General features: G+C 44.3%; 1 protein-coding gene across 4 annotated transcripts in view; it reads left to right on the top strand.

Annotated features, from left to right (window-relative positions):
- The window catches only part of SLC7A8 (solute carrier family 7 member 8), a 78,543-nt gene that overhangs the window by 47,472 nt on the left and 17,270 nt on the right, over positions 1 to 13,801 (top strand). Inside the window, exon 1 of one of the 4 annotated variants that reach the window (XM_007097975.3) lies at positions 6,432 to 6,560. The exons of the other annotated variants lie outside the window; for them this stretch is intronic. The gene's annotated coding sequence lies outside the window, so the exon portion shown is untranslated. Of the gene's footprint in view, positions 1 to 6,431; positions 6,561 to 13,801 lie in introns of those variants that run through there. 4 annotated transcript variants of the gene reach the window in all.

Here is a 13,801-nt window from a genome sequence, read left to right as displayed (position 1 = left end):
GGCCGTGCTAACAGTTGATAGGTATCTTTCTAATTCTAAATAAAATGCATCTCTCCATGTATGTGTCTGGACATATAGACAAACATATTGACAGGTTATTTCTGCAGCTTGCTGTTTTATCATTTAGTTATATCTTTTGGCAATTGCCTGAGTTTCTAGTTATAAACAAAGAGGTCCCATTGACACTGAAGGAGCTTCAGGTGTTCTGGGGTCCCCCATTTGTGCTTCTTGCTTCCTAACACTGGGTTTTCCTTTGGGATCTGTCTCCCTCTCCTTGGGACTGGGCCACCTTTCACTCAAGCAGCTCTTGGTCTCCTTCCTGGCTTTGGGAGCTAGGGTCATGTCCAGAAGCTAAAGTAGAATTTTTTCTTCTCATTCAAGTACCCTTTCCCCCCTGAATGCCTGTCCTAAAAAAAGCTCCTTCTCCTTTCTCACCCTGAGGGGACAAGAGTGCGCTGCATGCATTTCACAAGTAAAAAATGCTTCTTATCTTATTTTCTATCTCTCTACTGAGATTCCTAAGAGGCTAGTCTTTTAGGGCTTCAGATTTCTCCTCCTCCTCCTGCTTCTGCTTTTCTCCTTTCCCTCCTTCTCCTCCTCCTTTTTTTCCTTCTTTTTCTCTTTCTCCTTCTTTTTCTTCTTCCTTGAGCAGCTTGGAAAAGAAAGAACTTCACTGTGTAATTTTTAACTCTGATTTGCTCTGCAATTCCTCTGTGGAAAGCTTCCAGGTCCTTGATGCAGGATGCTATGATAGATAAACGTGTGTATTGTTTTGCAAGTCTCTTGCAAATTAATACCTTGACATCAGAGGGTTCTAGTCTTTCCTAATTTCTAAATCCCTTAGTCTTGGTTCATTTTCCTTTGAGGTTTCTTTCACATTCTCTAACCCCAAATTTATCTCCATTTACTAAACCTGTTGCCTCAGATGCCTGGACAGCATTGCTTTCTTGCCCTCCTTAATTCCCGGAGTTCTCTGGATGTCTCATAATCCTTATATGTATGAATCCAGACAAACAGACTGCCCAGATTTAATCCATGTATATCCAGGTTGTCTTCTTTCCCCATACATCGTCTAGCATACAGGCGTTCCTGGGTGGCTCAGTCTGACTTTGGCTCGGGTCATGGTCTCACGGTTCATGGGTTCGAGCCCTGTGTCAGGCTCTGTGTTGACAGCTCAGAGTCCAGAGCCTGCTTCAGATTCTGTGTCTTCCTCTCTCTCTGCCCCTCCCCTGCTCACGCTTTGTTTCTCTCTCTCTCTCTCTCTCTCTCTCTCTCAAAAGTGAATAAACGTTAAAAAAATTTTTATTAAAAAATAAATAAATAAAATCTAAATACAGTTGACCCTTGAACAATGGAGGGGTTAGGGATGCTGACTCCCTGAACAATTGAAAATCCACATATAACTTTGACTTCCCAAAAACTTAACTACACTTAGCCTACTATTGACTAGAAGCTTTACCAGTAACATAAACAGCCAATTAACACATATTGTGTATGTTGTATGGATTATATATACTGTATTCTTACAATAAAGTAAGCTAAAAACATTAAGAAAATCATAAGGAAGAGAAAATACATTTACAGTGCTGTGCTGTAACAAATCCACATTTTAGCGGGCCTGTGACGCTCCAACTCATATCGTTCAAGGGTCACCTGCATATTGAAAATCTCTTTAATTTTTTACTCAGTTGTCAATTTGACTAAAATCTCGTTTTTCATTTTTATGATTCATAGAGACTAAAATTATTTTGTAAGTGGCTTTTCAAAAAAGAAAGAAACTGCAAATCTATCAGTTAATCACCATATTGAGCTCCAACACTGAGGGGCGATGATAAGGCATTATTTATAGAGTCTGGGAAGAGGTTAAAGGCTAATGAAGACATTGGTGTACAAACAAATAATTACAATACAATGTGATGACAAAAGTGTGTGCAACACAAAGAAATGTCCTTCAAAGTTGCCAGAGGAATGCTAGGTAAGGCTCCCAGATTGAGCCAAATCTAAAAAGGTAAGTAGGTGGGCTCCAGATAGGCATGAAATAGAACAGCCAGGTAGAGGGATGGGCACAGGAAAGACTTTGTGTCAAGAGAGAAATGACATGTTGGAGAAAAGCAAGTACTTTTGTGTGGATGGAGCCCAGGAGAGTGATAGGAGATGAGGTTGAACAGGTGAGAAGGGCCCAGATCTCGAAGGATCCTATATATCATACAGGAGAGAGCAGGCTTCATCCAAGGCATGGGGAACCACTGAAGGATATTGAGCAGATGAGTAACATGATTAGGCTCACATCTGAGTGAAGACTGTGACACTTGAAGCAGGAAGACGAGTTTGCAGGCTAAACATTTGTCCAGGCCAGCGAAATCCTGGCCTGAAATAAAAATGAAGTTACAAGGTGACAAAAACCAGAAAAATTAGGAGTAGAATCAGCTGGACATGGTGATTGACTACTAAGAAGGAGCTATGTAGTTTATCTAGGATGAATCAAAATGAAATGTTTCAACTGTCTAGTGTTTGTGATGAGCATTCACAATGTGTTCTCTCTTTCTGCCTTCCACCACCTCCGCAAAGCCCTGAGGAGCACTGAGCAGGTCTTTGGCTGGAAGCCTTCCTCAGGGTGGCTACCCCAGGTTGTTGCTCAAAAGTCTGCTGTAGAGCAATACAACCTAGAAAGGAGTTGGGACTCTTGGGAAGCATTATATAAACGAGAATCTCAACACTTTGTTCATTCAACAAAGATTTATCAAGTGCCCATGATGTGCTAGATACTGTTTGAGACACAAGAGATACAACAGTAAACCAAAAAACCTCATTCTCATTTGCGGTGGCAGCAGCAGGAAGTTGAGACTTAATAAACATTTACTGAGTCCACATGTGTGTCTTCCAGGTACCACAGGGGATGCAGAATCATTCAATTATTCTCAAATAACTGAGTGTCTGTTCTGCTTCAGGGACTGTGTTAGACATGAGGATGCTTCGTTCCTGTACCAAGGAACCCACAGTCCAGTGGATGATTCTGACAAAGACACAAGGAATTTCAGTTCTAACTCGTAAATTCCCCAAGAGGACAACATCCAAGCAGAGCTAGATATAACAGAAACGGGAGTAGAGGCACCTGGGTGGCTCAATCAGTTAAGCGTCGACTTCAGCTCAGGTCATGATCTCGTGGTTTGTGAGTTCGAGCCCCACATTGGGCTCTGTGCTTACAGCTCAGAGCTTGGAGTCTGCTTCAGATTCTGTGTTTCCCTCTGTCTCTGCCCCTCCCCCACTCACGTTCTGTCTCTCTCTCTCAAAAATAAATAAACATTAAAAAAAATAAAAAAAAAAGAAATGGGAGTAGGGATTGTGGTTGAGGAAAATCTTGGAGAAAATTACATATAAATTGAGGAAAGACCAGTTGGAGATAGGGCAACATTCAGCATGGAGAGAAAAGTGGAATGGGATGGGACAGGGAGAATGTTACAGCAGGAAGGATTAGCATGTGCCAAGGTCTAGGAACAGGAAAGAACATTCCCCCTTAGGGGAACTTCAGGTGATTCAGTATAGCCACAGCATAGACTAAGAGGTAGGAAATGTAGATAGAAGTGAAGACTCAGCCATGAAAGGGCCTTCTGGGCCATGCCAGAGAGATTGGGCTTTACTCTAGGAGCAGTGGGACAGCATTAAAGGGTTTCAGAAAATTGATATGATCATATTTACATTTTAGAAAACTCATGGCTGCAAGAGTAAAGGATGAATTGGAGAGGGGAATAAGATCAGAGGCAAGGAGACCAGTTATAATGTGGTTACAGGAATCCAGGATAGGGATGACAGTGATATGAATTAGGGATGGAGCTGTGGGGGTATACAGAAATAGATGTATTTGGCATTTACAAGGTAGAATTTACAGGACCTGGTGATTATGGTGATTGGGGAGTCAAGGATGGCACATTCTCATTGGAATGCAAGTGAAATAAATTGAGGATAACACTGGATTATATTTTAATGCCTTGTCATTGGTGTGGTTCATACTGTGTTGAGTTGGCCCATCTGTCTCTCCAATGCTCACGATTCACTTCCCTTCCCATTCACCCTTCCCATTCACTCTCCAATACTCATGATCTGTTGCTGAGACTTGAGGAAGGCATTTCATATGCTTTTGGAATTCATGCCTATAACGGCAGAGTAAACACCTGCTCTTCAGTGCCATTTCACCTCCTCCCTGCCCTATAAGACCTCTGGAGTATCTTTTGTGCCTATTACCCTCATCTTAACACTTCTTTCTTTTTTTTTTTTTTATTTTAGAACTATCTAACTTTTATTTTATTATTTTTTTCCAATATATGAAATTTATTGTCAAATTGGTTTCCATACAACACCCAGTGAACATTTCTTAAGAGCGATCCAATCTTGAGCTCTAATAAGAACAACTACCAATAAGTGCTCTATAGTTTATATATCATAGTAAGCAATTACAAATATCACAGCAAATTCTAGAGTTTGGATCTAGAGATCCATTGGTTGTTGGACACTTCTGTCCATTAGTCTAAATCTAGTTCTGTTCTCAGATCAGTTTCTTTGTCTTCTTTTTAGTTTCAATATGCTTCAATTCCTGGTCCAGATCACCTCTTCTTTCCTGGATTCCCATAGTGTCTCTTCTAGTCTCCAGCTTTCACTCTTAGACTGGAGTTTGCTGTTCAAAGGGTCCAAACAGCCAAAGTCCTGGAAATTGGGGAATGAGGAACTTGTTCCTGGGAATGTGTCCAGCCCTACTTGAGAGAGTAATAAATGGGATTGAGGCTTCCTAAAACAGGGAGTTTTCTAGTAGTTCAGCTTCCACTAGGATGGAAACAGCTTGCTAACTTTCTCAAACCAGCCTTGCAGATTAAATTCTCCTCTGGCCTTTTGTTGCTGACTTTGTTTTACCAAGAGGAGCCAGAGCCTGTGGTTTATGAAGTTCACATTTATTTCACATACCCAAGAATATAAAACTAGAAGACTACTGGGAGTGGGGCCTAATGTAACAGGGAGTTTTGGGGTAAAGATGAGAGGGAAGATTTGTTTTTGAGAGTTTAGCAAGTATAAGTACTACCTGCCATTGGAGTAGGGTTATAACTGAACCAATCCTGGGAATTTTGCAGCCTGGGTCCATGCTTATAAGCTTCAGTGACACCAACAGAGCCCACAAGTGTTCTAGTCCAAGAACCAACCAGACCTCCCAAGACTCACACCCTTTCCTCCGAGGCTGAGGGTGATGAAAAGTGAGGCTAGCCCTCTTGAGCTCTGTGCAGACCCCACAGAAGCTGCCCCGTTCCCTTTCCCATTTTGTCTGGGAGGCATCTGCCCTGAGAATTGGGGGGATGAGATAACAGGAATTTTTGAGGCCAGTGCTGAGACAATAATGAGTAGGATTAAAATGTAACTCTCAGAGGTGGCATGGTGCACTAGGTCTGTCTCCCCTGCTTTCCAGCTGCTTTCCATTTTTCTCTCCCCCCACCCCACCCCATCCCTACCCTAGCTCAGAAGCCATGTTTCGTTCATGCTGAAGAGAGAACTACTCAGCTCTTGGAAAATGCTGAGCTGGGAGTTTGGGCTTCTTGGCTAAACTAAGTCCCAGATGGTGATTCAGCAGAAACTCCAGGTCTAGCAACTGGCACGGAGGGGTCAGGATAAGAAGGAAGGGGAAGAGAGAGCCAGGGAGGGGGGTAGGGCAGCATGGGTGGGAGCTTAGCTGGAAGAATGCTTCCAGATGTAAAGGGCTGGAGAAGGACAAAACGTTACTGTAGCATGGTGCAAGATCTGTTTCACAGCCCCATTGTGGACCTTACAGAAGCTGGGATCAAAGCTTGGTTTATAGGAAAGGGCTGCTTTGATTGATTTTGGTGTTATTGCTGTTGCTTTGTTTTGATGTTTTTGTCTTTCATCAGTCAAGTTATTTATACTTACCATAATACCAGCCTTTGTTTTAGATAGGCAACAACTTGAGACTTTATAATACAACTCCTCACCCCATGTGAAAAATGTCTCACCCTGGGTGAACAGGGAAGGATTCTAGGAAGCTGGCTGTGTCTTTCCACTCACACCCCTTTCCCCCCAGGTCTCTCTGAGGACTCATAGAAGGAAAGATAGCTCAGTCTGGCCCGTGTGGGCAAACCTGGAACCTTATCAGAGCCTTGGGTTGTGTTTGTTAGATCTCAAACAGGGCTCTCTGTTTTCTTTGCGTATCAGTGTCTTTTGGCAGCTGGCACTGGTAACCTCCTAGTTCTGGAAATGGCTGAGGTTAGGCAAGCCAAGCCCAAGCAGTCTCTCCACAATTAGAAACACGTGCCCAGATCCTTCCAAGAGCAGGACGGAAGATGTAGCCAAGGAGCCCTGTCCAGCCTATCACAGAGCTCAGTGTCACCACACCCCCTCCTGCGGGCTGAGTGCTCACAGGCTTGCTGCTCCAGCCTGGGCACCGGAGGGCTGGTCTAAGGGGCATCACCTTGCCCCTTTTGCTCCAGGTCTGGAGGGGAGGGAGTTAGGGGGAGCTGACAGAGCATGGCGGAAGGCAGAAGGAGGAGAAGTGTGTGCCCCAGCAAAAGGTGAGACTAAGAAACCAATGCCTATGACCCAGGTGAAATTTATGGCTGCTTCAGAGGTCTGGGAGCTCCATCCCGGAAAGGTGGTTATTTTGAAGCTCTGGAGAGGAACAGGGTGTTCTGATTTCTACAAAGTGGCGTCACAGCTTCCCCTTTCAGCAGCTGTTTGCTTAGTGCATTATATCTTTTTTCTGTCCTGGCCTTCTCTGTGCTGCATCTCTCAGGCTCTTTCTCCCTTACTCATATCGATGTGTACTGTCCCTCCTCTTCCTTCCTCCCCACTGTTGGCTCTCTCTTTCCCTCTCTTCTTCATCACCTGTCTTTATGGACTTTGACAAGTCTGGGCATTTCCCCCCACTTTCTACTGCCTGTTTTCTCTTATCTGAAAAGACAGAGAGGCCTAGTTCTGGAAGTGCTAAACAAAAACAAGTTGTTCCAAGCTGCCTCCAGCCCATTCCTGAGAAAGGTATGAGACAGCAAGACCAAGAAATCCTAAAGAAGTTCCCAGAGTTCAAGAGAACAAGTGATGGTGACATTGACAAGGGGCCAGAGAAGGGGATACAAAGGCAGAGAACCAAGACTGCCAGTGGGAAATAATTTTCTAAAGCTCTAGGAGCAATGGAGGCGACTCTTTTGGTTTCTGAGGGGTAGCCATCTTAGTCTTCCCCTTTGCCACATTGGCATCTCATTTCCTGCTAGCCTGAAAGCAGACTAGCTAGTATCTTCAGGTCACTTCAGAGTGGCACTTCAGCAATGATCTTGAGTACCACTGACAGGAGCAGGAGAAAGAGAATGTAGGAATGGGCAAAGGGAATGCAGGGCAATGTGTATATGATAAAATAAAGGCTGATGTAGTGGGAGAATAAGCAACTGAGAAACTGGGGGCCAGGAGGACATTAGTTGGGGTCTTACTCCACTCTGTATAAAATGACGTCCTGAGTCTCTCAGGTCAGTTCCTGGCTCTGATTGCTCATAAGGCTAGAAATGTGCCTCTAGATAGTAGGGCAAAAGCGTCAAACATTTCCCCCTAGTTTGGGGGCTTTCTACAAGGAGAGCCCCAACTAGTTCATTCTTCTGAGCACAGTTCTTTTTCTTTTTCTTTTTCTTTTTCTTTTTCTTTTTCTTTTTTTTTTTTTTTTTTTTTTTTTTAGAGAGAAAGTGTGAGTGGAGAAGAGGGACAAAGGGAGAGAAAGAGAGAATCTTAAGCAGGCTCCATGCTCAGTGTGGAGCCAGACATGAGGCTTGATCCCATGACCCTGGGATCATGACCTGAGCCGAAATCAAGAGTTGGAAGCTCAACCAACTGAGCTACCCACACGCTCCCTGATCACTGTTACAGGGGCACCTGGGTGGCTCAGTTGGTTAAGCATCAGACTCTAGCTCAGGTCATGATCTCACAGTTTGTGGGTTCAAGTCCCACATCGTGCTCTCTGCTCTCAGCACAGAGCCTGCTTTGGATCCTCTGTACCCCTCTCCCCCACCGCTCCTATCCCACTGTCTCTCTCTCTCTCTCTCTATCTCTCTCTCTCTCTCTCTCTCTCTCAAAAATAAATAAATGTAAAAAATTTTTTTGTGGGAAAAGACACCTGAGTGGCTCAGTCAGTTAAGCATCTGACTTCGGCTCAGGTCATGATCTCACAGTTCATGAGTTCAAGCCCTGCATCAGGCTCTGTGCTGACAGCTCAGAGCCTGGAGCCTGCTTCAGATTCTGTGTCTCCCTCTCACTCTTCTCCTCCCCTGCTCACACTCTGTCTCTCTCTCTCTCTCAAAAATAAATAAATAAACATTAAAAAAAATTTTTTTTAACCAGCCCCCTATCCAAATGGCCCCATCCTGGCTTTCACCTCATCACACCCAAACGACATGGTACATGGAGCAGAGCTGGCTTAGCAAAAGGAATGAGATTGGGGTTCCATGTGGGAAGGTCTTCACTTGGCCTCTGATGAAGACATAAAATGACCCTTTGCCAGCCCAGCTCAGCAAGAGGCCAGATTCCTGTGTCCAGAAGCAAGGGAGTACCTGAACACATAAACCTGGCCTGTGCTGGTTGCAGATACTTAAAACCAGCCCCACCATTCCCTAACCCATTTTCTAAATGGAGATTTTAGTTATTTTATGCTTGCAAGTCACTGATGTTCTGTTTAAAGATGGACTACAGAGATTAATTTTAAATTGTCTCTTTTACCTATAATCTATAATATATCCATCTAAGGTAAAGGTTCCCAAAACATGTTGTTCATGTTCTTCCCTTCTAAAATTTGTTAATCCTTTAACCTTGCCTCCCTTCCTGGGGGGTTGGGTTGGGTTGACTCAACCTGGGAAAGTCCCAGAACGGGCTCTGCCAGGGTGCTTTCAGTGTTGTCCACTGCAAGATAGTGCACATTGTGGCCACTCTATCCTTTGACTTGAGGAAGGAACCCAGTCTCAGGACACTTGAGCCCATCTCTTAGCTTTTCATCTTGACTTCCTCTATGTCTGTGATTATAGCCTCTGGTCAGTAAAATTAGGAGACCAATAAAACCATGGGGGCAGAGAACAAAGGAACCATGTTTGTGAGCATCCCAGGGCTATACCCACCTTGTAAGAAGTTTAAGACTCTTGGGCTTCCATTTGTATGTATATCTGGGTTGTGTGTGTGGGCCTGAAGTTTCATGGAATATGGAGGAGACTGGATGAGAACCTGGGGTTGCATGAAGGAGGGATACTAGGAGTGTTTTTTTGCCCCAAATTTTTGTGAGAAGAAAATCACAGCTAGGGGTGCCTGGGTGGCTCAGTCAATTAGGTGTCTGACTTCGGCTCAGGTCATGATCTCATGGTTCGTGAGTTCGAGCCCCATGTCGTGCTCTGTGCTGACAGCTCAGAGCCTGGACCCTGCTTCGGACTCTGTGTCTCCATCTCTCTCTGCCTCTCCCCAGCTTGCACTCTCTCTCTCTCAAAAATAAATACATTAAAAAACTAAAAAGAAAAGAAAATTACAGCTAGAGTTATTGGAGGGTGAGCCTGTTTACTACTGTATAGAATTACAAAGGGAAGGAACAGGAGGCAGTAACACTTTAGCTATAGGATCCTGGGGGTGTGGAAGAGTTGGGATGCTGTCATTTGGTGTGGAAATTTGCCAGCTAGGTCAGCACATGCGTGACTTCACTTTCACTGACCACTTCTAGAGGGCCCCACCTCTTTCCTCCACAGGTGTTCTGCAAGGTCTGTGGACAGGCACTCCTTTGGGGTCTTGGATATGCTGTCTGGTTACTCTTTAAAAGGTTTGCTCTTTCAAGGTGTGCCACCTGCCTTCTGGTCTTTCTGTATGCTGCCTGGCCCTGTATTAGCTTCCTATTGCTGCTACAACAAATTATCACAAACTTAGTGACTTAAAACTACACAGATTTGGTGTCTTATACTTCTGAAGGTCAGAAATCCTAAACTCAAGGTGTCAGCAAAGCTGTGTTCTTTCTAGAGGCTCTGGGAACAGTTGTTTCCATGTGTTTTCCAACTTCTGGAGACTCCTTAACATTTTTGATTCATGGCCCCTTCTTCCATCTTCAAAGCCAGCAGCATGGCTTCTTCAGATCTTTCTTTCTCCCTCTCTGACTTCTGTTTCTGACATCATGTCTCTTTTCCTAACTCTGACCCTCCCTGCCTTCCTCTTATAAGAACTCTTGTGACTACATTGCACTCATTCAGATAATCCTCGATAATCTCCCCATCTGAAGTTTCTTAATTTACTCACATCTGCAAATTTTCTTTTGCCATATAAAGTAACATGCTAACAAGATTAGGATGTTGACATCTCTGGGATGGTCATTTCTCTGCCTACCACTGGCCCCATGAGTTCTGATGTCATCATCCGAGGGAGGAAGTGAAGGAGAAGCTTCTGTGAGTCCCCAAGTGATCAGAGTCTGAGGATCAGGGCTGGGAGGGGACTCAGTCTTCTCTGCAGGATACAGGAGCTTGCCAACCCTCCCTACAGTGGACATTGTCCAGGTCAGTGACAGGATCTGCATTGTCATCGACCCGAGGACTCTGCATCTCTCTTTCAGTCTTACAGTTTTCCCATGGACAGGAAGTACTGAGCCCACCTCTCCTATCTGGCAGTTGAGAGGCCCTGTGCTCTGAGCAGGGCACAAGATTGCTGGGGGGCACCTAGGTGGCTCAGTCAGTCAAACATCTGACTCTTGATTTTGGCTCAGGCCATAATCTCACAGTTCATGGGATTGAGCCCTGCATTGGGCTCCACTCTGATAGTGTAGAGTGTGCTTGGGATTCTCTCTCTACCTCTCTCTCTGCCCCTTCCCTGCTCACACACTCTCTTTCTCAAAATAAGTAAGTAAACTTAAAAGAAAAAAAAAAGATTGCTGGGTTCTAAATTCCCTACTCCTGCCTGTCTTGTTTTTTGTACCCCTCCTGTCCCTTGACATTAAGGTGTCACCTTGTCACCTTTTCCAATTTGGCAGATTAAGTAACCAACTCCTGACTTCAGCATCTTCTTGAAGTATCGGCTTCTTGATAGTCTTTTTTTTTTTTTTTTAACCCAGCAAACAGAAAGGAAACAAAAGAGAGAGGAGAAAATGCCCAAGAAATACAGATAAGTCTAAGATTCCATGGAGGCCTCTAGAGAAGCAGCAACCACCTCACAGCCAGATTACAATGGACAAGAACAAGAATCTTATTCCTTCTTATTTATTTTATCCAGCTGGGCCAAAATTATAAAATTCCTCTTTCTGTTAGGGTCTCTCCCTCCTATAGGAAGCATCTGATTCCCCTGGGCTGAATTAGCCCACTGGCTTCCATGAAGAGCTCTGCTGCCACCACATTGTGGCATGATCATTGTTGCATGATTATCTTTTAGCTCACCCAACATCCCCCCTTAGGCTGTCAACTCCCTGTGGGCAGGAACTTGTGTCTTACTTATAACTCCCCTAGGCACTCTACCAGAGTGCTTAGAGTATGTAGGCCCTTTATAGATGATGTTTGGATGGATGGATGGATGGATGGATGGATGGATGGATGGATGGAAGAAACTCCTCACATTTCAAGCTGTAGTTGGCCACTAGTCCCCATCTACATATGGCTTCCCTGAGGTCACTGTCTCTCAAACATGCATAATGCAGGGTCTGGCTGAGAAGAGAGAGGGGACACAGTAATCAACAACAGAAAGGGGTTCTGGGTAGCAGACAGGCAGAGACAGAAGGCCTGAGCAGGGCAGGGACTTGGCAAGCATCCGACAGTGTTGTCTCCACTCACTGACCTTTCCTCTCTGGTTGGAGGCTCGGGTTTCAGCCTGCTGTGAGGAAAGGTGTCCTGTGGTAGCAGGAGACTCAAAGTGCCCTCTTTCCCCTCAGTCACATGCTGTGATCACCCAACTTCAGGGTAAAGGGTCAGATATAGGGCCTGCAGCCATTGTTCTAAGGAGATTAGTGTCACAGGCAGCCTGTCTCTCCACCTCATTCTCAGGATTTCTCTTTTTATTTCTGAAAGATCCCTGTAAAGGTAAAAGGTTAAATATTAGTCAAGGGCTGGGTTCTTGTGAAATTGTGGAGATAAGCTCAGGTGGGACAGAAGACACCCACAGCAAGTTTATTTGACAAATTATCCCTTCCTTCAAACATCTCCCATCCCCCAGCACTACTGTGGAGCTGACTGAAGGAATCTTTCTGGTTGCCTTGACAAAGTCCCCTCCTAAGGAGATGATTTTGTGTTTTTTATTCCAGCCTACCAGGAGGTGGCCACATTCTCCCCCCCCCCCACACCTGCTGGGGGAGAGGAGTTTCTGTGAGTTGTCCTGCTCATCTCTTATTTCCCTCCAAGTACTTTGCTGTCTCCTCTCCACCATGCCCTCTCCTCCCCTTTGGTAGAGGATAATTTTCTTCTCTGTGATCACAATCTGGTTCCTTAATCTGTAATCCTTACCTATCCCTGAGCCTCATGGGTATTGTGTCCTAATCTTCTTTTCATGTATCAGTCTCTTTTATCCTTAAGTCATTGCTTGTGTCTGCCTGAATTCCTAGGGCCCCGGGGGCCCAGCCTTGTATTTAGCAAGCCTCAGGGCCCTGAGGAGAAGCAGATCACAGGCCCCGGTGCTTAGAGTGACTTGGGTTGGATTGTCACCAGGCATGTGATCCTGAAATCCTTTTTGAATTGAGTAAGATAAACCAAATGTGTGTTTATCAGGATGTCTCAGTCCATCTGGAACATTCGAGTATTTACAAGATGTTCTCCCTGTTCAGGCACTTAAAATCCTTCCTCTGACAACATGTTTTGGTTCTCCTTATATGACACCATCTTGGATAACAGCTCCTCCATGAGGAGTCAAGAGTTTCTACTCTTGAAGTCAAGTTTCCTGTTGCCCTTTTGGCTCTGTACAACCATCTGGGGATTGTGTCTTCTTTTGATGAGATTCCTGGAAAACAGGGGAGATTCTGTGCATTGTAGAATGTGTAGACTAAAATGAGATTACAGGTCTAATGATATGGGGCATTTTCTTTATCCAAGTATTAAATATTTGTTGAGCACCTGCTATTTGCAGGCACTAATGATGCCCTGGGATTAAAAGCTTGAAAAGTCACAGTCCCCGCCTTCCTGGCCTACATGAAGACAGAGAAAAAGGAACAAATCATTATAATACAAAGAACTAGATGCCAAAACTAAATATAAAGAAAGTGGTCTGGGGGTAGAGAGGAGGGGCAAACTTTGTTCCTTGTCTATAAAATGCAGCTGGTATATCTTACCTTGCAGTCACATTGTCAGGAATAAGTAAAATAATAAAGACTCACGAACAGGTGACATTTGAGCTGGATCTTGAAAGATGAGAAGGAGCTTGCCAGGTAGAAGAGGTGCAGGGAGAAAGGTTACAGGCAGATAATAACATCAGGTCTTTACCCTTACTGAAACTCTCTCAGAATCAAGTAAGGTTGGAAAACTCTTGAAAAGTAAAAGGGCAGTTTAAGGATCAAGTATTGATATAACTTGATTAGCTGTTCAAGTGAAGTCAGAGGCCTGGCCAGAGCTTGAGAAGAGATCTGGTGTTTTTTGTTTTTGTTTTTTAATAATTTATTTATTTAGTTAGCATATAGTGCAACAATGATTTCAGGAGTAGATTCCTTAATGCCCCTTAACCATTTAGCCTATTCCCCCCTCCCACAACCCCTCCAGCTACTCTCAATTTGTTCTCTGTATTTAAAAGTCTCTTATGTTTTGTCCCCCTCCCTGTTTTTATATTATTTTTACTTCCCTTTCCTTATGTTCAT

The sequence above is a fragment of the Panthera tigris genome, chromosome B3 (genome assembly GCF_018350195.1).
Source record: "Panthera tigris isolate Pti1 chromosome B3, P.tigris_Pti1_mat1.1, whole genome shotgun sequence".
Lineage (NCBI taxonomy): Eukaryota > Metazoa > Chordata > Mammalia > Carnivora > Felidae > Panthera > Panthera tigris.
This window is presented reverse-complemented; position numbering and strand designations above follow the sequence as displayed.